Raw genomic sequence first — 24,545 nt, forward strand, 5'->3', positions numbered from 1 at the left:
TATGTCAGGTCTTAAATGAATAAAACATGGAAAATTTCCAGGTTATTGTAGTTATTAATTATAATTTCTCTTCCCTTTCACTTTGAAAGTCTTCTGACTTAAAGAGGTCTTTCTTCACAATATATGTTAAGACTAGATGTATTTATTCCAAACTTCAATACAACTATATTAAGACACAGACCTGTTTCAAATATTGTGACTAGGGCATATATGCCTTTAAATGTAAGCTTGTGTTGTACACAGAAGACTTGGGCATTTGCCTACAAGTAAATTATACATCCCCCCCCCAAAAAAAAAATCCTCTCCCTAAAGTGTGATATTGTGTTCTTATTGTGAAAGTCTGTCTGACATCCTAGCAGGCCTCCAGCTGCACATGTACCTCCAGATGAAAAACGTGAAGACAAGCAACTGAAATGTTTACGTACTGCATTTCCTTCATTACAAATTCAAGTTCTCATTTTAATATTTCTAGAGAAACAGCTTAAATTGAATGTACATTTGATATAGTGTTGCTATTATCCTCTGGTAAGCTACTCTTAAATTATTCCATGTCTTAGCTCAATGTCATGAAAGAGCCCATGAGATCTATTAATTGAATGTAGAGTATAAATTCAATATAAAGTAAGTAGTATATTTTAAACATTTCCTACACACCAGAAACTCTTCTAAAGTTTTGCCATAGTCACTCCTATAATCCTCATGATGAAATCTATTAAGATGATAAGTTAATTATCCTCATAGTATAGATGAAGAATGTGACAGAGAAGTTAAGGAGATTCAAAAAATTCAAACAATAAAAATCTGAAGCTAGGCAACCTTCCCTTAACTACTATGGTTTGCTACTTCTTTAGCTGAGAAGATATCAGTGACTGTAAAACATTAAGTCTGTTCTCTGAAAACCAATTGAAATAGTAAAGGAACAAGAGGAAAAAATGTTAAAGTTATGATCACTACAGTCACACTTGAAACATGAAAAATATAGGCATTGGGAAGTACTAAAAAGTATCTTGAGATGCTAGACCAAATGAGAGGTCCTGGGGAAGACTCCACTCATCAATTGGTCACAGTGCTAGAAAGAGGCCTTCAAGAACTACATTGGTCCATTCCAGCTGCAGTAATACAATACCAGAGATTAGATGGCCAAGAACAGCAGAGATTTATTTTGCATAGTTCTGGAGGCTAAAAGTAAAGATTAAAGTATCAGCAGTTTCAGTACTTGGTGGGATCTTGGTTAGTAGTTTATAAACGTCCACTATCTCATTGGAACTTCACATGGTAGAATGTACAATAAAGCTCTCTAGAGGGGGTCTGGTGGTGGCACAACTGGTTAAGAGCACATGTTACAATGCACAAGGACCTAGGTTTGAGCCCCCCAGTGCCCACACACAGGAGGAAAGCCTTGCGAGTGGTGAAGCAGTGTTGCAAGTGTCTCTCTTTCTCTCTCCCTATCATCCTCTTCCCTCTCAATTTCCAGCTATTTCTATACAATAAATAAAGATAATAAATTTTTTTTAAAAAGTTGCTGGAGTCTCTCTTGTAAGGACACTAATCCAGTTCTATAATTGGGATTACCTCCAAGTTAAGAGTGTGTATGTCACTTTAATGATCGTTCTTTTGGTCTTTACCAGGTCATCCAATCACCCAGGGTCCTAGTCAGGGAATCCTGGGATTCATACATAGATATGATGGGCTTCTTACAGATCCCTTTATCCACCATCACTGGCCATCTCCATCAAGAACAACGTAATAAACCCTCTTGTGGGCCTCTACAGGATCTTGCCCTCAATGTGGAACAACATTGATAGAAACTAACCCACTATCCGAAGGAAGGCTAGATCAACATACTCTGCTGCTCAAGGGAAACTGGTCCTGAAATGAGTGTAGCCTAGAATGTTCCTAGTTATGACCATGGAATGTGAGCTCAGACCTAAGGGATGCAGAGGCGATGTAGGCTCCTGCACTAAATATGAATAAACATAGACCCTAGGTAATATTGATGGGATTTACAGTTAATGGTATATATATACTTTTCCCATATTTGGGAGCTACTCTCTACCCTTTTCCAGCTTTCTAGTCCTATCCTCAACTCTAACACCATCTTCTCAGACAATACCTCTAGAACACCTGCATGTTAGCTATTAGACTCAAGCAAAAAATTAGTAAAGTCATGGGCCTCTTGGAATATAACTAAAATAGACTTTATTTATTTATTTATTTATTATTGGATAGAGACAGAGAGAAATTGAGATGAGTGGGAAAAATAGAGAGGAAGAGAGACAGAGAAATACCTGCAGCACTGCTTCATCACTCATGAAGCTTTTTCTCGGCAGGTGGGGACTAGGGACTTGAACCTGGGTCCTTGTGTTCTTGTAATGTGTGTGCTTAACCAGATGTGCCAACCAGGTGGCCCTCTAAAATACACTTTCTAGCATCTACCAACATGAAGACCCCAAATCTCATCTCCTATATTCTTACCTTTAGGTACCTGATTATTAAAGCATTAGCTTTTCAGCCAACAAGTTACAGATGCTACCATGATGCCATCCAGACTTTCCTAGGTAGATGACCTTACCAGTGTGTCCTCACCTCCCCAGACCCCTACCCCACTAGGGGAAGATAGAAACAGTCTGGGGGTATGGATCAACCTATCAACACCCAGATCCAGTGGAGAAGCAATTACAGGGGCCAGACCTCCCCACCTTCTGCACCCTATAAAACTCTTTGGTCCATACTCAGAGAGGTAAAGAATAGGGGACTTTCCAATGGAGGGGATGGGATAGAGAAGTCTGGTGGTAGGAATCATATGGAATTGTACCCCTCTTATCCCACAATCTTGTCAATCATTATTAAATCACTAATTTAAAAAAGTGTGTTTATATGTGTGCATACATTGTGCTAGATTGATTTCAATTGTCTTATGCCACCACCATCAAATCCACTTAATCTGACTACAACCAGAATGGTTCCCTTAAAAAGGCAAAAAATATATATTGATGTGGGGAGAGAGGAGAGAGGGAGGGAGGGAGGGAGAGAGAGAGAGAGAGAGGCGGAGAGAGAGAGAGAGTCAAAGCACTACTTTGGCACACTCAGTGCCAAGAATTAAACAAGAGTCCCACTCCTCTAAATCTGATAGTGTACTTGCTGAACCACCTCCCTGATTACAAGGCTCCACTTTTAAATTGCAACTGTTCTTGTCACTATGTGCCAAAACTTTCATTTTGACAACTTGATTTTCAGTCTTCTTAATTTGGTGTCCCAGCATAGGACCTTATCCTTCACCACTTCAAATGGGACTGTGTTTGAAACTCACATGGTTATTTTCCATATCATTTCAGTAAGCATTACAATTTTGACTATGCAACTATGTTCTGTCTGTAAGATTCCACCACCAGATTTCAAATTCATAAGGGGCAAAATTACCCCAAGAGCCTGGCACTCAATAACTGCTCAAATATTTACCAATAGTGACCAGATATCTGGGTCACCATTGTCCTTTGTCATGAAGCCTAAGAAAAGTTCTTGGACTTCTATGTCTCAGTTTCTCCCTTTGTCAGGTACCTTGAGTTGTATCTAGCTTATATTAAATCCCCAATATTTTTTAAAATATGATTGGATTAATACATGTAAAAACCTACTTGTACATGGGTACAAATTCCTTAACAATAAAAAAGTTACAGTAAATTAAAGACTGCTCAAGAATTAATAGTTCTACAACAAACATCATTTTTTAAAAATTTTCAAAGAATGTGGGCAAGATGTCTACTACAGTGGACATTACAGTGGTCCAAGATGACCCCCATTAGTGTCTATCTCCTTATATCCACATCCCTGTGAATGAGGAGTGAATTACATACCAGTTGTACATTGGAGGAGTTAGTGTGTACACGTGACTTCCAAAAGTTAGCTGAAGTAAATGCACAATTGCTTGCAACTTAAAATTTTGCATTGTTCTACCCAGGGGAAGTCAGTCATAATACTATGAGAAGAGAGCCTTGTAGCAAAGCCTATGGGTAGAGGGCTGAGACCTCCAACAACAGGCAGCACTAACCTGCCAGTCATGTAAGTTTGGTTCATGATAGAAGAACACTCTTTAAACTCAATCCACCTACAGGATCACTGCAACCCTAGCTAACATCTTAATTTTTTTTATTATTAAACAGCCAGAAATAGGACCAACCACATGCTCTGTGTGCCTGACCCATAGAAACATTGTTAGGAAGAGCTAAAAGAGACAGGGACCCTGTCTGTCACACTTACACAATCCTGAAGGGTGCAAGAAGGCCTTTAGCAGGTGCATGTGATCAGAAACTCAGAGCTGGCCAAATTGATGAAGCAACCCTCCCCACTGCACCTTCCTCACATAGCATAGAATAGGGACCAGATGGAAAGATGCCTCATAGTAGCACCAGTAATTCTCCATTCTTTTTATTTATTTATTTTCATTATTGGGGGATTAATGGTTTACAGTCAACAGTAAAGATAATAGTTTGTACATGCACAACATTTCTCAGGTTTCCACACAACAGGCCATCTGACTAGGACTTCTGGCATCCTGGTTCAGGACCTGAACTCTCCCAACCCCCGACCCACACCAGAGTCTTTTACTTTGGTGCAATACACCAACTCCAGTCCAAGTTCTGCTTAGTGTTTTCTCTTCTGATCGTGTCTTTCAACTTCTGCCTGTGAGTGAGATCATCCAATATTCATTTTTCTGTTTCTGACTTATTTCATGTAACATGATTTCTTCAAGCTCCATCCAAGGTGGGCTGACAATGATGAAATCACTACTTTAAATACCTGTGTATATATACCACAGCTTGCTCAGCCACTCATCTGTTGCTGGACACCTGGGTTGCTTCCAGGTTTTAGCTATTACAAATTGTGCTACTAAGAACATAGGTATACACAAATCTTTTTGGATGGGTGTGTTGGATTCCTTAGGATATATCCCCAGGAGAGGAATTGCAGGATCATAGGATAAGCCCATTTCTTTCTTTTTTTTTTTTTTTAATTTTTTATTTAAGAAAGGATTAATGAACAAAACCATAAGCCCATTTCTAGCCTTCTGAGATTTCTTCAGACTGCTCTCCACAGGGGTTGGACAAATTTACATTCCTACTAGCAGTGTAGGAGAGTTCTTTTGTCCCCACAACCTCTCCAGCATTTGTTGCTGCTACCTATTCTGATGTGTGACATTCCCACAGGAGTGAAGTAGTATCTCATTGTTGTCTTTATTTGCATTTCTCTGACAATCAATGACTTGGAGCATTTTTTCATGTTTGTTGGCTTTTTGAATCTCTTCTGTAGTGAATATTCGGTTCATGTCCTCTCACCATTTTTGGATAGGGTTATTTGTTTTCTTGTTAAGTTTGGAAAGCTCTTTATATATTTTGGTTATTAGCCTCTTGTATGGTGTATGGAATGTAAAAATCTCCCATTCTGTGAGGGGTCTCTTTGGGCATTGTTTTCTTTTGCTGTGCAGAAGCTTTTTAATTGGATATAGTCCCATTAATTTATTTATTTTTTTTAGTCTTTTTGTAATTGGATTTGTCTCATTGAATATGTCTTTAAAATTAAGACAGAAAAGAGTTCTGCCAATATTTTCCTCTAAGTATTTGATAGTTTCTGGTCTAACATCCAAATCTCTGATCCACTTAGAATTTACTTTTGTGTTTGGTGAAATATAGTAGTTCAGCTTCATTCTTCTGCATGTTTGAACCCATTTTTTTTGCAACACCATATGTTGAAGAGACTCCTATTTCTCCATTTAATAGTCTGGGCACCTTTATCAAAGATTAGATGTCCATAGGTGTGTGTAGAGGGGGGTTTACTTCTGGACTCTCAATTCTATTCCACTGGTCAGGGCATTATTCATATTTCTGTACCAAGCAGTTTTGATGACAATGGACCTATAATACAATTCGAGATCTGGGAGTGTGATGCCTCCAGTTCTGTTCTTTCTTCTCAAGATTGTTTTGGCAATCCTAGGTCTTTTCTGGCTCCAGATAGACATTTGTAGCTTTTGTTCTATTCTCCTAAAAAATGTGGTTAGGATCTTGATGGAGATAGTATTAAATTTGTATATGGTTCTGTATAGTATATTCATTTTAATGATGTTAATTCTTCCAACTCATAAACATGGATTATCTTTCCAATTCTTTGTGTCTTTTTCTATTTCCTTGAATAGTGACTCACAATTTTTAGTATACAAGTCTTTCACTTCTTTGTTTAGGCTTATTCCTAGGTATTTTTTTTAATTTAATTTATTTATTTTTGTTTTTGCTATAGTAAAAATAATTGATATCTGGATTTCTTCTTCTTTTACCTTAGTGTTTGCATAGAGGAATGCCACTAACTTTTGTATGTTAATTTTGTAGCCTGACACCTTGCATGATAATTTCCAAGAACTTCATGCTGTATTCTTTAGGTTTTTCTATGTATACTCTCATATCATCTGAAAATAGGGAGAGTTTGACTTCTCTTCCAATCTGTATCCCTTTAATTCCTTGCTTCTGCCTGATTGGTATGGCAAGAACTTCCAACACTATGTTGAATAGTAATGGTGATAGTGGGCAGCCCTGTCTATACCTGATCTAAGGGAAAATGATTCCAGTTTTTCACCACTGAGTATGATATTGGCTATAGGTCTGCTATATGTGGACTCCACTATCATAAGAATTTTCCACCTATTCCCATTTTCTGTAGGGTTTTGATCATAAAGGTATGTTGAATTTTGTCAGAGGTTTTCTCTGAATCTATTTATATAACCATGTGGTTTTTGGTCTTGCATTTACTGATGTGGTGGATCATTTTGATTTATTTATGTATATTAAACCAAACCTGCATCTCTGGGATAAACTCAACATGGTCATGATGAACACTCTTTTTAAGGTACTGCTGTATCTGGCTGGCTAGAATTGTGTTTAATATTTTAGCAACTATGTCCATCAGAGATATTGGTCTGTAGTTTCTTTTCTTTCTTTCTTTTCTTTTTTTTTTTTTTTTGTTGTTGTATCTCTGTATTTTGGTATCAGAGTGATGTTAGCTTCATAGAAGCTGGAAGGGAGTATTCCTGTGTCTTCAATGTTTTGGAAGACTTTTAAAAGTAGAGGGATTGGGGCTGGGTGGTGGCTCACCTGGTTAAGTACACGTATCACAATGCGCAAGGACCCAGATTTGAGCCCCCAGTCCCCACCTTCAGGGGCAAAGCTTTGCAAGTGGTGTAGCAGTGCTGCAGGTGTCTCTCTGTCCCTCCCCCCCTCTCTATCACCCTCTTGATTTCTGGTTGTTTCTACCCAATAAATAAAGATGATTTTTTAAAATATATTTTTTTAAAAAGTAGAGAGATTAACTCTTCCTTGAAGATTTGGTACAATTCATTTGTAGAACCATCTGGTCCAGGACTTTTATTCTTGGGAAGGTTTTTGATAATTGTTTCAATTTCTTTGGCTGTGATTGGCCTGTTGATATTTTCTAGTTCCTCTTAACTTAATTTTGGAAGTTTGAAGGTATCTAGGAACTTGCCCATTTCTTAAAAGTTCTGTACTTGGTGGCATATAGTTGTTCATAGAAGCCTCACATGATATGTTGAATTTCTGTGGTGTCTGTTGTGATATATCCTCTTTCATTTACAATCTGATTTATTTGAGTCTTTTCTCTTTTTTGTTTTGTGAGTCTGGCTAAAGGTTTATCAATGTTGTTTACTCTTTTGAAGCACCAGCATATACTTTCGTTGATCTTTTGTATGGTTTACTTATTTTCAATGTTATTTATTTCTGCCCTAACTTTAGTGATTTCTGTTCTTCTGGTTGCTTAAGGGTTCCTTTGTTGTTCTTCTAGGTCTTTAATGTGTGCAATCAGGTTGTTTATTTGAGCTTTTTTTTTTCCCTATTGTGTGCTTATATGGCTATGAACTTCCCTCTCAGTGCTGCCTTAGCTGTGTCCCAAATATTTTGATAGCTCGTGTCTTCATTTTCACTGAACTCTCAAAACATTTTGATATCTTCTTTAATTTCCTCTTTGACTCAGTAGTTGTTAATTAGTATTGAGTTTCCATATTTTGTGACTGTTAATAATTTTATGTTTATTGTTAAGTGTTAGTGGTCTGAGATGATGCTGGGGATAATTTCAATGCTCTTGTATTTGCTTATGCTGTCTTTGTGGCCTAACATATGGTCCATCCTTGAGAATGGTCCATGTGGACTTGAATAGAATGAGTATTCCAGTTTCTTGGGGTAAAAGGCTCTGAAAATGTTCAATAGTTCTAGTTTATCTGTCTCTTCATTTAGCTCCCTCATTTCTTTACTGATTTTCTCCCTGGATGGCTTGTCAGGTTGGGAGAGTGGGGTGTTGAAGTCCCCTGCTATTACTGTGTTGCTGTTAATATATTGCTACAGCTCTTTCAGTAGATGTTTGATGTATTTAGATGGCTTCTCATCGGGTGCATAGATGATGATAGTCATTAAGTCCTCTTGATTGACTCATCCTCTGAGCATTAAATAATGTCCATTCCTATCTTATTTTATTTAATTTATTTTGTGGTCTATCTTATCAGATATGAGAATAGCTGTCCCTGCCTTTTTTTTTTTTTTTTTTGTGGTTCATTGGCTTGTATGATCATTTTCCATCCTTTCACTTTGAATCTGTGCTTGTCTTATTGAGTTAGATGGGATTCCTACAGACAACATACAGTTAGGTTGTTTTCTGATCTATCTTCCTACTCTGTTCCTTTTAATAGGTGAATTAAGGTCTTTGTATTTATTGATATTATAGAATGAAGATATTTTAACACCATTATTGTATATTTTTAGAGTGTTCTGATATATGGCATGTTTATGATGATCTGATTGTTTATAGTAGACTTTTCAGAACTTCTTACAGGACAGGCTTGATGAGAGTTGACTCCTTCAACTGTTGCTTGTCTGAGGTTTTTATGACTTCATCTTGTCTGAATGAAAGTGTATCAGGATACAGTAGTCTTGGTTGAAAGCCTTTCTTGTTGAGTGCTCAATGTATATCTTGTCATTCTCTTCTGGCCTGTAATATTTGTGTGGAGAGATCTGCTGCTAATCTTAATGAGTTTTACTCTGTATGTGATTCTTTGTTTTTCTCTTGCAGTATTCAGGATCCTTTCTTTATCCTTATTCCTTTTCATTCTACATATGATGTATCTTGGTGTCTTTATATCTGGGTTAATTCTGTTTGGGACCCAGTGGGCTTCTGGAACCTTTATGTATTTTATGCTAGACTGGAGAATTTCTCAGCTATTATGTACTGTAATATACTTTATCCCTCTTTCTTCCTCTGGTAGGCCTGTAGTGTGTATATTATTTCTTTTGAGGTCATCCTATATGTCTCTGTTGTTGTCTTCAGTATTTCTTAATCTCCTTTTGTGATCTCTTACTTCTTTCTTAGTTTTCTCTAATTTGTCCTCAATCTTGTTAATTTTGTTTTCTGCCTCATTTATTCTATTCTCTCTCCCTTCTATTGTTTTCTTTAACTCAGCTATTTTGTTACCCTTTTCTGGTACTGTACTAGCTTTTTCTGGTAGCTGTGCTCTTAGCTCAGCTATTTCATCTTTCAACTCTCTAATTACCTGGAGATAGCTAGTGTTTTCTTTCAGAGTCTCATTTGTTGTTTACATAATTTTTATGACATTTCTTTCAAACTCTCTCCTCACCCCTGTGACTAATGTCTCAAATAGTGTTTGGATGTTGTCCTCATTCATACCTTGGGGGTGGGGGGGGTGGGGGTGGGCTAGCTGGTTCATTTCTCCATGTTTCTTCTTAGTTTAACTATTATATTTGGTGTGTTATGAGGTCCTTCTTATTGTACTTTTCAACCCACTGTTCACTCTTGCCTGGATTGACTTGTGTCTAAGTCAGGTATTTAAAGAGTTCACAATAGTGAAAATTAACAGTTGTTTCAATGTTATCTCAATCCCTGAGTTGAAGAATAGTGGCTGTTAAAACCTCTTTTGTTTTTTCTCTTCACTGTAGGCTATGGGAGCCTGAGGGCTTTTGTTGGGACTATATGTAAGCTTGATAGAGCTTAGGGAGAACTCCCCCATCCTTGGATGGAGGTCTGAGAAGATACCCTCTTGGTTAGTCTCTCTCAACCGAGGTGAGCAAAAGGGGAGAAACTCAGATTTAGTTCTTTCCTTCTTGACTCTTAGGCCCACAGAAACCCCAATACTTCTCCCCATTAACTCCCCATTAACTCCACATGGCCGCCTACTTTAAGATTCACTTACTCAAAGTTCACAGAGGAGAACACACCTTATCACACACTCCTAGTAGTGCCCTTTGATGTCCCCACTTTGCATCAAACCTTGCTTATCTTCTCTCTAACTTGCCTTAACTGGTTCAACCCCTCTCCTCCGCTAAAACGCCTTTGGGTAATTAAATGCCTGCATCAGGAGACTAATTATCTTGACCTTTATGTATCTGTATCAATTCTTGTCATACTAGCCCCCTACCATAGGGGCAAGCCGACCTTTAAGAAACCTGTAATTTCTGACAAATTTGAATAATGTTCTTTGTTTGGTTTTCTACTTAAACCTTGCCCACCTGCTAATAAAGGACACCTGAGATCTGAGGTCTGAGGTCTGAGCATGCTGCAGGTCTCCCCGGTGTCTTTACATCGTGTCATGTCCTGTTGTGAGAGAGAAAGAACCTGTCCATTACCTTTCCCCTGGAGATCACTCCACCAGAGACCCTGACAGGCTTTTTACCTTTAAGTAGTTTTTTTTTAGCTTAATCACTCACTCCTGACCAAAAGATAAAGCTGGGTGGGGGAGAGATAGCACAGTGGTTATGCAAAGAGACTCCCACTCCCCAAGTGTTGGGCAGTATGCCAGCTCCCCCCTGCTCCATTACTTAATGCTATGGTCTATTTACATAATCATTGTTTTGTTTGAGATCTGCATTGGTTTAATCCCCACTGGTTCACACTCTCTTTTCACTCTGACCTCTCTCCTAGTCACATCCTGTTTTCCACCATTTAATCCCCACTGGTTGGCATTCTTTTTCCACTCCATCCCCTTATCCTACATACTTCCTTTTTCCACCCTACCACTTCCATCTCAGAAGATATTTAAAGGCAGATCAATAAAAGTAGCAGGGTATTGTGTATTCCCACTCTGTGGGTACCAAAGTCTCTCTCTCTCGTGATGCTAGTTCCTGATCCCTTTCCTGCACAGCAGCCTAGGTTGGATTTGGTTGAGTTCTCTCCAACCCAGAGAGCACATGCCTGGGAAGAAGCACCCTCAAGCTAGCCTGACACCCAAGGATCCAAAGCCCAAGGCTCAATTCAGCATCTCTGTCAACAGCCAGAACCAAGCTGGATAGCACTCCTTGGCTCTGTGAGTTTCTAAATAAGTCCTATTTATGGTCTGTGGGTTCTCAGGCAGTTACTCACCATGTTCTCATTAGGAGAACCATATGGAAAGGCTCCTACTATACAACCATACCTCTAAACTACCATGATCTTCCCCTGAGTTTCCTGGTCAGTTCTCTGGCCTCTGATGTCAGCACAGGGCCTCCTCACTGCTGCTTCAGCCTCCAAGGAGTGGTAGCAATGGAGACTCATAGTTGCATTTGGTGTGCCTTGGGGGAGTCCTCTTCTCCTTCAGCAGTCTCTTTGTTGGTAAAGCAGACTGGAGGGGGATTCTCAAATGGAAATCTGCCAAACTGTTACCAGCTGCTCCAGAGTAGAATCTCTCCTTTGACTCCTCTCTGTCCATGAGCCACACATGCTTGTACTCACCAGTGACTTGGTGGGTTCCCAAAGTAGTCCTAGTCTTGTCTTGTTGCAGTCTCAGGTGATATTCTTTGATATTCCTAGTTGACCAGAGAAAGGAGAGGTGAGGAGAGAAATGCCATTACTTCCCCATTCTATCACCGGTATGTCCAACAGATAGTCTGTTTGTTTGTTTGTTTGTTTGTTATTGCCACTGGAGTTATTTCTAAGGATCAGTGCCTACATACAAATTCACTGCTTCCAGTGGCCTTTTTTTTAAATTTGAAAAAACAGAGAAATTGATAGGAGAGGGGAAGACAGAGAAGTAGAGAGAAAGACACCTGCAGATTTGCTTCATTTCTTGTGAAGCAGCCTTCAGGTGGATGTTAGCGAGCATAAATCAAACCACCATCCACTGTAAGGAAGCAAAGATGTTTATTGACGAATTGCAATCCGGGCCGAGATGGTGACTGGTGTTAGTCTACCAAGCTCGGCCCCGAACAGGGCTCAAACCATACAATTTATAGGAATTCAGACTACACTCAGGGAGGGGGAGCACATCACCTTATCAACCTACATCCAATAACAGGCTATAGCAAACACAAGATCCAATCATTTCAAACTTAGCAAAAGCATGATCCATTCAAAGCAAAGCGCGGGCTAGTTTCAAATATAGTAAGATCACACAACCAATAGAATTCAACCAGGCAGGGTCGCCACATCCTCCTGCCATCGGCTATGACCACCCATCCAGTAGGCAGCACACCACAAAGTCTGTTCAAAGGTCCTGATAAGGCTTGTCCCCATGTAGGGTCCTTCGAACAATGGGTGGCCTTCACTGATGAGGTCCTGATAAGGCTTGTCCTCAGGCAGGGTCCTTTGAACAATGGGTGGCCTTAACTGATTAGGTCCTGCTTATTCAAGGGGGAAGGGGCAAGGAATTTTACACCTCATACTACAAGCAACTCATACTAAAAGCACTTAACAAACAACTGCATAAAAAGGGAATTTCAAGGCTACTGCCTTTTACAGTGGAGAATGGGTAACCTATGCACTTAACTACATGTTCCACCTCCCAGCCCCCTATATCTATCTGGTTTAAGGTCATAGGATGCTGGTATGCTGATGAGCACACCAGAAGACAATGGGCAGAGATAATCATTACAAAATGGGGAGGAGATCTAGGGTCCGTTAAATCAGTGTGGTTCAGCACATACACAATACACTTACCCCAACCCTGGATCTAATAGAAGATTAGGTAGGCTAGGAGACTGGGGGCTACTCAGTCTTGAGGGCTTGCATGTGTCTGTGAATATATCTCTGTTTTCTACCCCCATTTTGCCCTAATAAATATTTGTCTTTCCAGAAACCTGAAGAAGTCTCTTGTGATTCTTCACTGTGGACATTCATCTAGAACCCAACCAGCAAAGTAAAGGGGTCCTCTAGACCTTTTCCCCTGCTTCACCTACAACACAATGAAAGATAACGAATGTTTACTGCTGTCTTATGCCACTGAGTCTTGTGCTAATTTGCTATGTGGCAATTGATGACCACTTTAAAAAAAATGAAAAAAAAGATAGAAATATCAAACAAACACATAGGCCTGTAAATCTAGTATTTATTTTACCCATCATCACAGAGAATTCTTATAATGTAAGAGATAACATCCACAACAGCAGTGGGATGCAGGTACCCCTGGGAGCTCCAAAACAATGCAAGTACTATATGAAATAGAGAACTCTGACAAAAGTAGGAGAATATGCTTTGAGCATGGGCTTGCCCTCTGCCAACTTTAACTTATCTTTCACTTTTCCCACAAGCTCCCAATGGGGAGCAGTACTCAAGGAGATGATAAGATAATTAAAAGTTATAGTAGCACCTGGGAAAGAAAGACCAAGCTTTTAGCATTGCTACAGGATTGAGATGGTCCATTTCATGACTTAAAACAAATTAAGAAAAGGTATCCCTTCCTCTCTGATGTGGCACTCCCATACCATGACACTAGGAGGAAGAAAAAGGCATGCCCTGTATATTGCTACCTGGGCCCAATTATTTATTATTTTTTTATTTTTCAACTTCTTTTTTCATTATTAGTAATTTAATAATGATGCACAAGATTGTGTGGTCTTGTTCACAACAGAAGCATTAAGTAGAGCATAATTTCTCTTTGACTGGTCCTGTGCCAGACTTGTAAGCCTTAGCTCAGAAGGGCAGCTTTTGTTTTTAGCAGGTAATCAGCCCTCCTTTTGTTCCTCCCTGTGAAGCCCCAAAGCCCCACCCTTATCTAAATGGCCTTTGTAATTAGCACCTCTCCAGCTGTAATTTCTTGACTGTCTGTAATTATCATCCGGTTGACCTTTGTCCCCTTAATTGCTGTTTGACTTCTTATCCCTGTATACCACTTTGCCTTCTCTTCTCCCCTCCCTCCTGACTCAAGAAGCTATTGTATACAATACAGTCTTTGGTTTGTCTAATCCCAGGGAGTCTATGGAATCCCCACCTCTCTGCTATTTGAAACACATCTTTTTTTAAAAAAATATTTATTTATTTTCCCTTTTGTTGCCCTTGTTTTTCATTGTTGTTGTAATTATTATTGTTGTTATTGATGCCGTTTGTTGTTGGATAGGACAGAGAGAAATGGAGAGAGGAGGGGAAGACAGAGAGGGGGAGAGAAAGATAGACACCTGCAGACCTGTTCGCCGCCTGTGAAGCAACTCACCTGCAGGTGGGGAGTCAGGGGCTCGAACCGCGTTCCTTCCGCCAGTTCTTGCGCTTTGCGCCACCTGTGCTTAACCCGCTGCGCTACCGCCCGACTCCCTTGAAACACATCTTTTTGAAATCAAACTTAATTTGCAGAGCACTGTTTTAAACTACTTTCTCCTGCTTGGTCTTGCTGGCTTCTTAAAACTCAACTCCCAAATCAAGAGAATGGGTAGTTCTAGCCTACTTTCATAGGACAGGAAATTAGAGACATAAAGTAATCCAGGGTCTTCTTTATGTAGCTAATTACTAATGAAGAAAGACCCCATTTCTAGGCATTTGGCTTAGTAGCCATTTGGCTTCCTTGTTTCCCCAGCTAGAAACACTAAAACTAGGACTGCCTCCAGGGCGCTTCTTCTTTTAGCGTTTGCCCTTCTTCCGTAGCCAGTCAACAGCATCAGGTTGAGCCTGATGTAAATTTTCGAGACCTCCTTTAAATCTGGAGAGGTGGCAGTCGTTGACTATGTGGGTCATAGTCTGTCTGGAGCCGCAGGGGCAGTTCGGGTCATCTCTGGCTCCCCAGCGATGGAACATAGCAGCTCACTGGCCATGGCCTGTTCTATAGCGATTGAGGAGGGCCCAATCATAACGTGCTAGGTCAAAGCCGGGTTGACGCTTGTAGGGGTCCGTGATGAGCTGTTTGTTCTTTACCTCTGCTGACTGCCAACTCTGTTTCCAAGAGTCTGGAACAGAGAAGTTCAGTGTAGGCGTAGGAGACCAGATTGGATGACAAGACGTCAAGCGTTGAACAGGGTGGGCGAAGATATCCGCGTATATTGGCAGGACCGGGAGCGTAGACATGGGAAATGAACTTAGATGATGCCACATCCCGACGAATATCTGGCGGGGCGATGTTGCTAAGAACTGGCTAATTTCTGATCCTAATTCTCTAACACCTGGTATGAATGCTTATACTTGTTTGTAATCTCAACTTGGGTTTCTGAATATAAGAATTGCTTTTACTCCCTCAATTGCCCCAAGATGCTGTTTAATAGTAGTAATAGGTATCCTCTTCTGACTACCTGTCATTTATTGGGAATCAACTTGATATCCTAAAGATAGGATCACATTATTGCCTCCCCATGACTCTATAAACTATAGCTATTTCCTTCCTTTCTTATAAGCAGTTTCCACTCCAGCTTTTGACCTATCCTGGATGTCAACTTTTCTCACTTCAATACATCATGTCAATCAAGACATAAAGGTGACTTAATATCACCCACTTTCCAAAAATAACATTCTTTCAGCTCATATACTCCTCCATTCATTATTTCTCTCTTTTCATTTATAAGTTAAGTTCTCAAAAAATGTGGTTGTATTTTATATACCAATTTCTCTTCTCTCTCATTATGGAAAACATTTCAGTTGGACTTTTATGCTTCCCACAACTTCTGTCTAGGTCACAATTTCTGACTTTCATTACTAAAGGCAATGGTTCATTCTCATCATTTTACTTGATATTCCAGCAGAATTTGGTACAGTTGATCTCTCTCTCCTTCCTTTGATGATATATACTACTAGAATTTTGGCTTCCAGGACTCTACTCTTTCCTGCTGTATTTCCTAGATCACTTTTCACTATATCCTTTGTAGTTCCTCATTTCCATCACCTTTAAACTGAGTGAAGATTACATTCCTAAAGTTCTCTTTCTGTTAACAATAATTTCCTTGCACATGCCATCTAGTCTCATGGTTTTATACACCATCTATATGTTGATGGTAACCAGACTTTTAACTAAAACCTCAACCTCACCCATAAATGTATGATTCAGACAACCAGCATTTTAATTGACATCACTGCTTACTTCATAAATAAGTAAACTAAATTTACAAATTTCTGTAATCTTTTGGAAGAGTGCCTCCTTACACCTACACTGTCTTCCTTTCTTCAGTCAATAGTAACTTCTTTATTGCATTGTTCAAACCAAAAAAATCTTATGCCAGCTTTGACTCCTCTCTTTTTCTTGTGCCATGGATCCAATAATTTAGCAAGTGTTGTCAACATTTCCTTCTACTTATATCTTCTCATTACTTTTCATCATTGTTATTTTTACCACTTTGGTCTAAAAAATATCATTTTGATTTTATTGTTAAATAGAATCATAATGATTGCTCTTTTTCTGCCCACACTGTCTTCAAATACTGTATACTCCATAGGGAGTCAGATCATGAAAAATTCCTATTCAGATCCTCTAGTGGTCCCATTCATTCCTCTCAAATAGCACTTCTAGGAAATCTTTTCTCACCCTCCAAATTTGTATTAGTATGACTAATATTGTGAGATGTCCACCCAACAAACAACACCTACTCTCTTTTACCCAAACACCTCCTATTCTAACTATTGGAAGGGTGTGTTTGTTTTGTTCTTTGCTTTTCCAGCCTCTCTACCAGCTGGTATGGTCATATGACCTATGACAATGGAATATACAAGGAAATCTAAAATTTACTGAAGGATATTTATGGAAAGCAAGGAGAACTGTCTTTTGTTAATGTGGCTTGAAAATGGTTGTATGGGGATACTTGAATCTACAATAGTAACCTTGTGACCTGAAGAACAGCTGAGACACAGACTCACAGATGTACTGATCATAAAACTGCTGTGTCAACCTTGAAGTGATTTACTTCCAGACTTCTTTATAAGTATATAGTAAACATCTTAAGATTTAAACCAAAAATTTTTTTTTTTTTACTATTACTTGGACAAAACATAATTTAACCGATTCAGCTACCTACTGAAATAGCATCACCCCTTTTGTGGCCAAATGAAGACAACCAATTTCTAGACTAAGTTCTACATTACCATTCATGTGTCCAAAATTAAGCTGTATTTTCTCTGAAGAGTAGCTTCTTTCTAAAATCACATTGTATAGTGGACATAAGATAACCCTCTAACACCATCTTGTGCTTCTCATTATAGTACCTCTCCTGCACTGTAGAAAGTTAATTTTTCTGAATTATCTGTCTATAAAACTGAGATTCTGATTTGACCCTAATTCTGAAAGCCTAACAAAGGTCCTAGCATATATCAGAATTCACTATAAATATTTTTTATTTAATGTGAATTCAAATAAATTGAATTCCAAATCTTTGCTTAGATTTTGTTTTCATTTCCATTTTCAGTTTGAGAAAATATAATTATCAAAAAGACTAAGGACCCAGGATTCTAAATCTCTATAGCTGAGTTTATCCTGACACCCAAACAATGCATTTTTTTAATGACTAGAGTTGATGCAACTTCAGAGGAAAACAAAATTTGCTTCATTTATTAAACAAAAGTTTCCTCTGAATGCTCACTATATGCCAAATCTATGACTTTCATTACCAAAAAAATTCAACTGTAGACCTCTTACCTTATCCTTGAAGAGGAAATGCTGTTTTTGATTTCTCTTAGACTCAACCAGAAAATTCAACTTGTCAATTTATTTATAAGATTTCTTTCCCAAATCTCAGTGCATCTTCAAATGATCTCAAGAAAAAAGAACAATTAGAAAAAAATTTTAAATGTTCATTTATTAAAACTGGGGGAGATGGGGAGAATTAGAATAACACTCTGGTATATGAGATGCCAGGGATTGAACTCATGCTTGAGAGTTTCATGCTTTATCCACTGCATGAAAAGGAAATTCAATTTAAACAGTCATAAATTCAAATGTCTGCAGAGTCTAGATGATACTAAATGCTAATAAGTGTAATACGGTGGGAAGTGATGGAGAATGATAGATCAGATATTTCCTCCCATGACCAAGCAGTCTATGAACTGAGAAGATCCAGTGTGGCCAAATTTCATCTTTCAAGTAAAAATTTTAATTTTTGGTGTAGTCAATTCAATTTTAGGTGTTAAGAAGAAGTTCAAATTTTTTTTTCATAAATATCCTATTGGTGAGACAAAATATCTCTGTAGGTTTTATCCAACAGGTGGGATGTCACTTTGAGTAAAATTACTTTAAAAATAAGAGTCTTTTTTTGTTGTTGTTCGGTAAGAGAAAAAATAAACCTTTATTTAGAAAGAAGATATAAGAAAATCATTGGCCTAAATTGGACCTCCACCCCTACCGCCCATGGTATGGGGGTAGTGGAGGTTATTTACTCAAATCATTTCTCAGATGCAAATCACCCTTCTTTTCAGCATTCTTGTACTTTTTAACAAGCCCCCCTCCCCAAACACACACTTGAGTGTTACTCAAGTCTCTAGACAGCCATAAGCTAAAAGGTCCACTGTCAAAGTTTAGGCCTTCATTTCAGTGTAGGAAATGGGGAAATATTAAAATAAAGTTTTCTTCTTAAACCAGAGTTTCTTTTTTTTTTCCCCAGAAGCTGAGCTTTTTTTTTCTTTAAATTTTTTTATTTAAAAAAAGGAAACATTGACAAAACCATAGGATAAGAGGGGTACAGCTTCACACAATTCCCAACACCAGAACTCAGTCTCCCATCCCCTCCCCTAATAACTTTCCTATTCTTTAACCCTCTGGGAGTATGGACCCAAAGTCATTGTGGGATGCAGAAGGTGGAAGGTCTGGCTTCTGTAATTGCTTCCCCGCTTAATGTGGGCATTGACAGGTCTATCCATACTCTCAGCCTGCCTCTCTCTTTCCCTAATGGGGTGGGGCTCTGGGGAAGCAGAGCTCCAGGACACATTGGTGAGGTCCTCTATCCAGGGAAATCTGATCAGCATCATGCTACCATCTGGAACCCTTGGGGAGTAGGGCATGCTCAAAGCACAAGGACCAGTGTAATGATACCGGTTCGAGTCCCTGGCTCCCCACCTGCAAGGGAGTCACTTCACAAGCAGTGAAGCAGGTCTGCAGGTTTCTATCTTTCTCTCCCCCTCTCTATCTTCCCCTCCTCTCTCCATTTCTCTCTGTCCTATCTAACAATGATGACATCAATAACAACAACAATAACTACAGCAAATAAAAATAATAATAAAGGGAAACTAAATAAATATAAATGTTGAGTATTTTTATTTATTTATTTATTTATGAAAGGAGACATTAACAAAACCGTAGGATAGGAGGGGTACAACACCACACAATTCTCACCACCAGATCTCCATATCCCATCCCCTCCCCTGATAGCTTTCCCATTCTCTATCCCTCTGGGAGTATGGACTCAGGGTCATTGTGGGTTGCAGAAGGTGGGAGGTCTGGCTTCTATAATTGCTTCCCCGCTAAACATGGGCATTGACTGGTCAATCCATATTCCCAGTCTGACTCTCTCTTTCCCTAGTAGGGTGGGTCTCTGGGGAAGCAGAGCTCCAGGACACATTGGTGAGGTCGTCTGTCCAGGGAAGTCTGGTTGGCATCATGCTGGCATCTGGAACCTGGTGGCTAAAAAGAGAGTTAACATACAAAGCCAAACAAATTGTTGAACAATTATGGGTCTAAAGGCTGGAATAGTGAAGATGAAGTCTTGGGGGGTACTCACTGCAGATTCTTGTGTACTTCTGCTTTCAGGCATATATTTTGCCCTAATTTATGGATGAGTGTGAACATATGCTCTAGCTCTGCGTACCTGGTCTATATCTAAGTTTTGGGACTTTGTTAGGAAGTGAACCATCTGGAATGGAATTAGAGAATACTATGAAAGGAAAAATCATTACTTTTTTTTTAAAAAGAGTATTTCCTCATAAAAAGAAGAAAAATGGAGGCATCCCAATTCCTGATTTCTGTTTCTATACAAAACAATAGTAATTAGTCAATGTGGAACTGGACGATAATGGACAGCCCACCCCCATACTTATGGGCATCTAATCTTTTATAAGGGGACCCAAAGTATTAAATGAAGGAAGGAGGCTCTCTTCAATAAGTGGTGCTGGGAAAACTGGGTTGAAACATGCAGAAGAGAGAAACTGAACCACCTTATCTCAACAGAAACAAAAATAAACTCCAAATAGATCAAGGACCTGGATGTTAGACTGGAAACTATCAAATACTTAGAGGAAGACATTGATGGAACACTTTCCGACCTAAACTTCAAGGACATCTATGATGATACAACCCCAACTGTAAGGACTAAAGCAGAAACAAATCAAAGCCAAAAGCCAAAGAAACTATCACATAAACAAGGAGACCCCTCAAAGAATGAGAGATCTTCACATGCCATACATCAGACAAGAGACTAATCACCAAAATATACAAAGAGCTCAACAAACTTAGCAACAAAAAAGCCAATGACCCCATCTAAAAATGGGCAGAGGATGTGAACAGAACATTCACTACAGAAGAGATCCAAAAAGCTAAAAAACACATGAAAAATTTCTCCAGGTCACTGTCAGAGAAATGCAAATAAAGACAACACTGAGAAACCACCTCACCCCTGTGAAAATGGCATACATCAAAAAGGACAGCAGCAACAAGTGCTCGGAGAGGACGTGGGGACAGAGGAACCCTTTTGCACTGCTGGTGGGAACGTAAACTGGCACAGCCTCTGTGGAGAGCAGTCTGGAGAACTCTTATAAGGCTAGACATGGACCTACCATATGACCCAGTAATTCCTCTCCTGGGGATATACCCCGAGGACTCCATAACACCCAACCAAAAAGATATTTGTACAACTATGTTCATAGCAGCACAATTCATAATAGCTAAAACCTGGAAGAAACTCAGGTGCCCAACAACAAATGAGTGGCTGAGAAAGCTGTGGTATATGTACACGATGGAATACTATGCAGCTATTAAGAACAATGAGCCCACCTTCTTTGACCCATCTTGGACAGAGCTAGAAGGAATTAAGTTAAGTGAGCTAAATCAGAAAGATTAAGATTATGGAATGATCCTACTCATCAACAGAAGTTGAGAAAGAAGAACAGAAAGGGAAACTAAAAACAGGATTTTACTAAATCTGGAGTAGGGCACCAAAGTAAAAACCCTGGGGTGAGGGTAAGGGTGAATATTCAGCTTCCCGTGGTGGTGGGGGGGGGGCGGTTGGGGGGAAGGTTGGGGGGGTTGGTGGGTGGGATGGGACAGTCTTTTGGTGGTGGGAATGGTGTTTATGTACACTCCTATTAATTTGTAGTCATGTAAATCTCTGTTTAATTAATATGAGAGGGGAAAAATCAATTGTATATCTCACACTTTTTAAAGCACAGACTGAGTCTTTTTAATACATGGCTGAGTCTTTGATATGTTGACTCTTTCAAAAGCCTAGACCAGGGAGAACAGAAGCAACCGGTGGCATAGCTATAAACAAATAATGTCAAAGGACGTAAATTATGGTGATATTGGGTATTATACAGCAAATCCTAACAAAGGGATTTTTCAAAGTTAATCCAATTACCAAACATGTGATTACAACAATAACTATCTATTGTCTTCTTGAACCCTAAGACAGCAGGAACCTCACATTTCCACTATAGAGCCTATATTTCCCCCAATCCTGGAAACTTAGGGTGGGGAGCACTTTCCTGCATGCTGCTCTTAATTCATACCAATTAATATTACATCCGTGGTTGCCAACCTAGTCAACACAAGAGTACCACCTCAGTATGCTTCACTTCAGACTGTGTCCAGAGACTTCAGGTATGGAATTACAACCCTTCAGCTAGCTTCATTACTTGGGTGAGACCTTTCCTTTCATAGTATTCTCAAATTCCATTCCAGGCGATTCAGTTCCTAACAAAGTCCCAAAACCTATAGACCAGGTCCCATGAGACAGAGCATATGTTCACACTCATCCATAAATTAGGGCAAAAATATATACCTGAAAACAAAAGTACACAATAGTCTGCAGTGTGTACCCTCCCCCCAACACTTCATCTTCACTATTCCAGCCTTTAGATCCATAATTGTTCAACAATTTGTTTGGCTTTGTATGTTAACTCTCTTTTTAGCCACCAGGTTCCAGATGCCAGCATGATGCCAACCAGACTTCCCTGGACAGATGACCTCACCAATGTGTCCTGGAGCTCTGCTTCCCCAGAGCCCAACTGTACTAGGGTCTTGAGAGAGGCAGACTGGGAATATGGATTGACCAGTCAATGCCCATGTTCAGAAGGAAAGCAATTACAGAAGCCAGACCTCCCACCTTCTGCATCCCACAATGACCTTGGGTCCATACTCCCAGAGGGATAAAGAATAGGAAAGCTATCAGGGGAGGGGATGGGATATGGTGATCTGGTGGTGGAAATTGTGTGGAGTTGTACCCCTCTTGTCCTATGGTTTTGTTAATGTCTCCTTTTTAAAATAAATTTAAAAAAAAAGAAAAGAAAATGGACAGCCCAGAATTAAACCCACAATATGCACCAAATATATGGGAAAGGGGCCAAAACTATATAAGTAGGTCTCTTCAACAAATGGTGTTAGAAGAACTGTACAGTCACATGTAGAAAAATGAACCCAGACCATCACTTTACTCCGTGCACCAAAATTAGCTCAAGATGGGTCAAAGATCTAGCTATTAGAACTGAAGCTATAAAATACATAGAAGAACATGTCAATGAAATATATCAGGATGTTAACACCAAAATGTATTTGGAGACTCAGCCCCATGGGTAAGGGAAACTACAACAAAATAAATGAAACTACACCAAATTTGAAAGCTTCTACACATCAAAAGAAAACTCCATAGGGATAAGCAGTCAAAACAGCAAGTGAGAGAAGATAATAATTTTAAGAGACATCGGCACACTCATGTCTTCACAATAGACAAATATGGAAGCAATCTAAATACCCATTGTCAGATGACTAGCTAAAGAAGTTATGGGACATATACTCAGTAGAGTACTACTTAGCAATGAAAAAAAATGGCACTGTATAAGTTAGAATAAAATGGATGGAACTGGAGGTGATTACTATTAGTGAAGTAAGTAAAAAAAAAAGTTAAGAATTACTATCAGATAGTTCATATTTCACTCATATTGAAGCACATGAACTGTAAAGAGAGAGACAGAGTGTGTCAACTCATATCTTGGGAGAACCATAGTGGTTATTGTTGAGGTGGGGATGAAAGCACAGGACTTTGTTGATTAGGGTGGTGTGGAATTATACCCTTTTTTATCTTATAATCTTGTAAAGCACTATGTTAGAAAGGAAAAAAAAACTTACTTACGAACTTACTTACTTACGAACTTCCAAAACTAAGTAAAGAGGAAGTGGATAACATGAACAGGCCCATCACAGCTAATGAAATTGAAACAGTTATCAAAAATCTTCCCAAAAATAAAAGTCCTGGACCAGATGGTTTTACAAATGAATTCTACAAAACCTTCAAAGAAGAACTAATACCTCTACTTTTAAAAGTCTTCCAGAAGATTGAAGACACTGGAATACTCCCTGCCAGCTTCTATGAAGCCAACATCACCCTGATACCAAAAGCAGACAGGGACACAACCAAAAAAGAAAACTACAGACCAATATCTCTGATGAACATAGATGCGAAAATATTGAACAAAATTCTAGCCAACCGGATACAGCAGTATATCAAAAAGATTGTTCATAATTGCCGGGATAGCCTGAGGGTACTTCTTCCCGAGCTAGTGCTCTCTGGGTTGGAGAGAACTCAACTGGAGCTGATCTAGGCTGCTGTGTGGTAGAGGGATCAGGAACTCGTGCTGCACCAAATTCCGCAGGAGATACACTCTGGAACTCTCGGAGCCAGAAAGCAATTTCCAAGTGTCTTTAATCAGAAGAGCAGCTGTTTTTATACTCTCCAAGTAGGGTGGAAACAGGATGTGATATAGAGAGGGTGGAGAGAAAAGTGACTGGTGAAAATCAGAGTGTGACAAAGAAGGGATCAGTGTATGACAAGGAGGGGGTGGAGTAGGAGAGAATCCTATCATAGAACCACCAATGCCCTGGAGTGCTTTATGTAAAAGTGATTTATGTAAATAGACCAAAGCTTTGGATTAAAAAAAAAAAAAAAGAAAAAAAAAAGGAAAAAAAAAAACTTTCCTCATGAATCTGTAGTTCCCCCTAAAAGAAGTTTAGGCATTGAGAGAAACTATAGCTTGGCAGAGAAGGGAGAAAAATAACAGGCAAAGGTTTGCTTGTGGTCAAATAATGCCAGAGCAGCATGGAAGAAAAGCAGCTCTTGCTGAGCTCTGGAGACATT

This window comes from Erinaceus europaeus, chromosome 17, assembly GCF_950295315.1.
Source record: "Erinaceus europaeus chromosome 17, mEriEur2.1, whole genome shotgun sequence".
NCBI lineage: Eukaryota > Metazoa > Chordata > Mammalia > Eulipotyphla > Erinaceidae > Erinaceus > Erinaceus europaeus.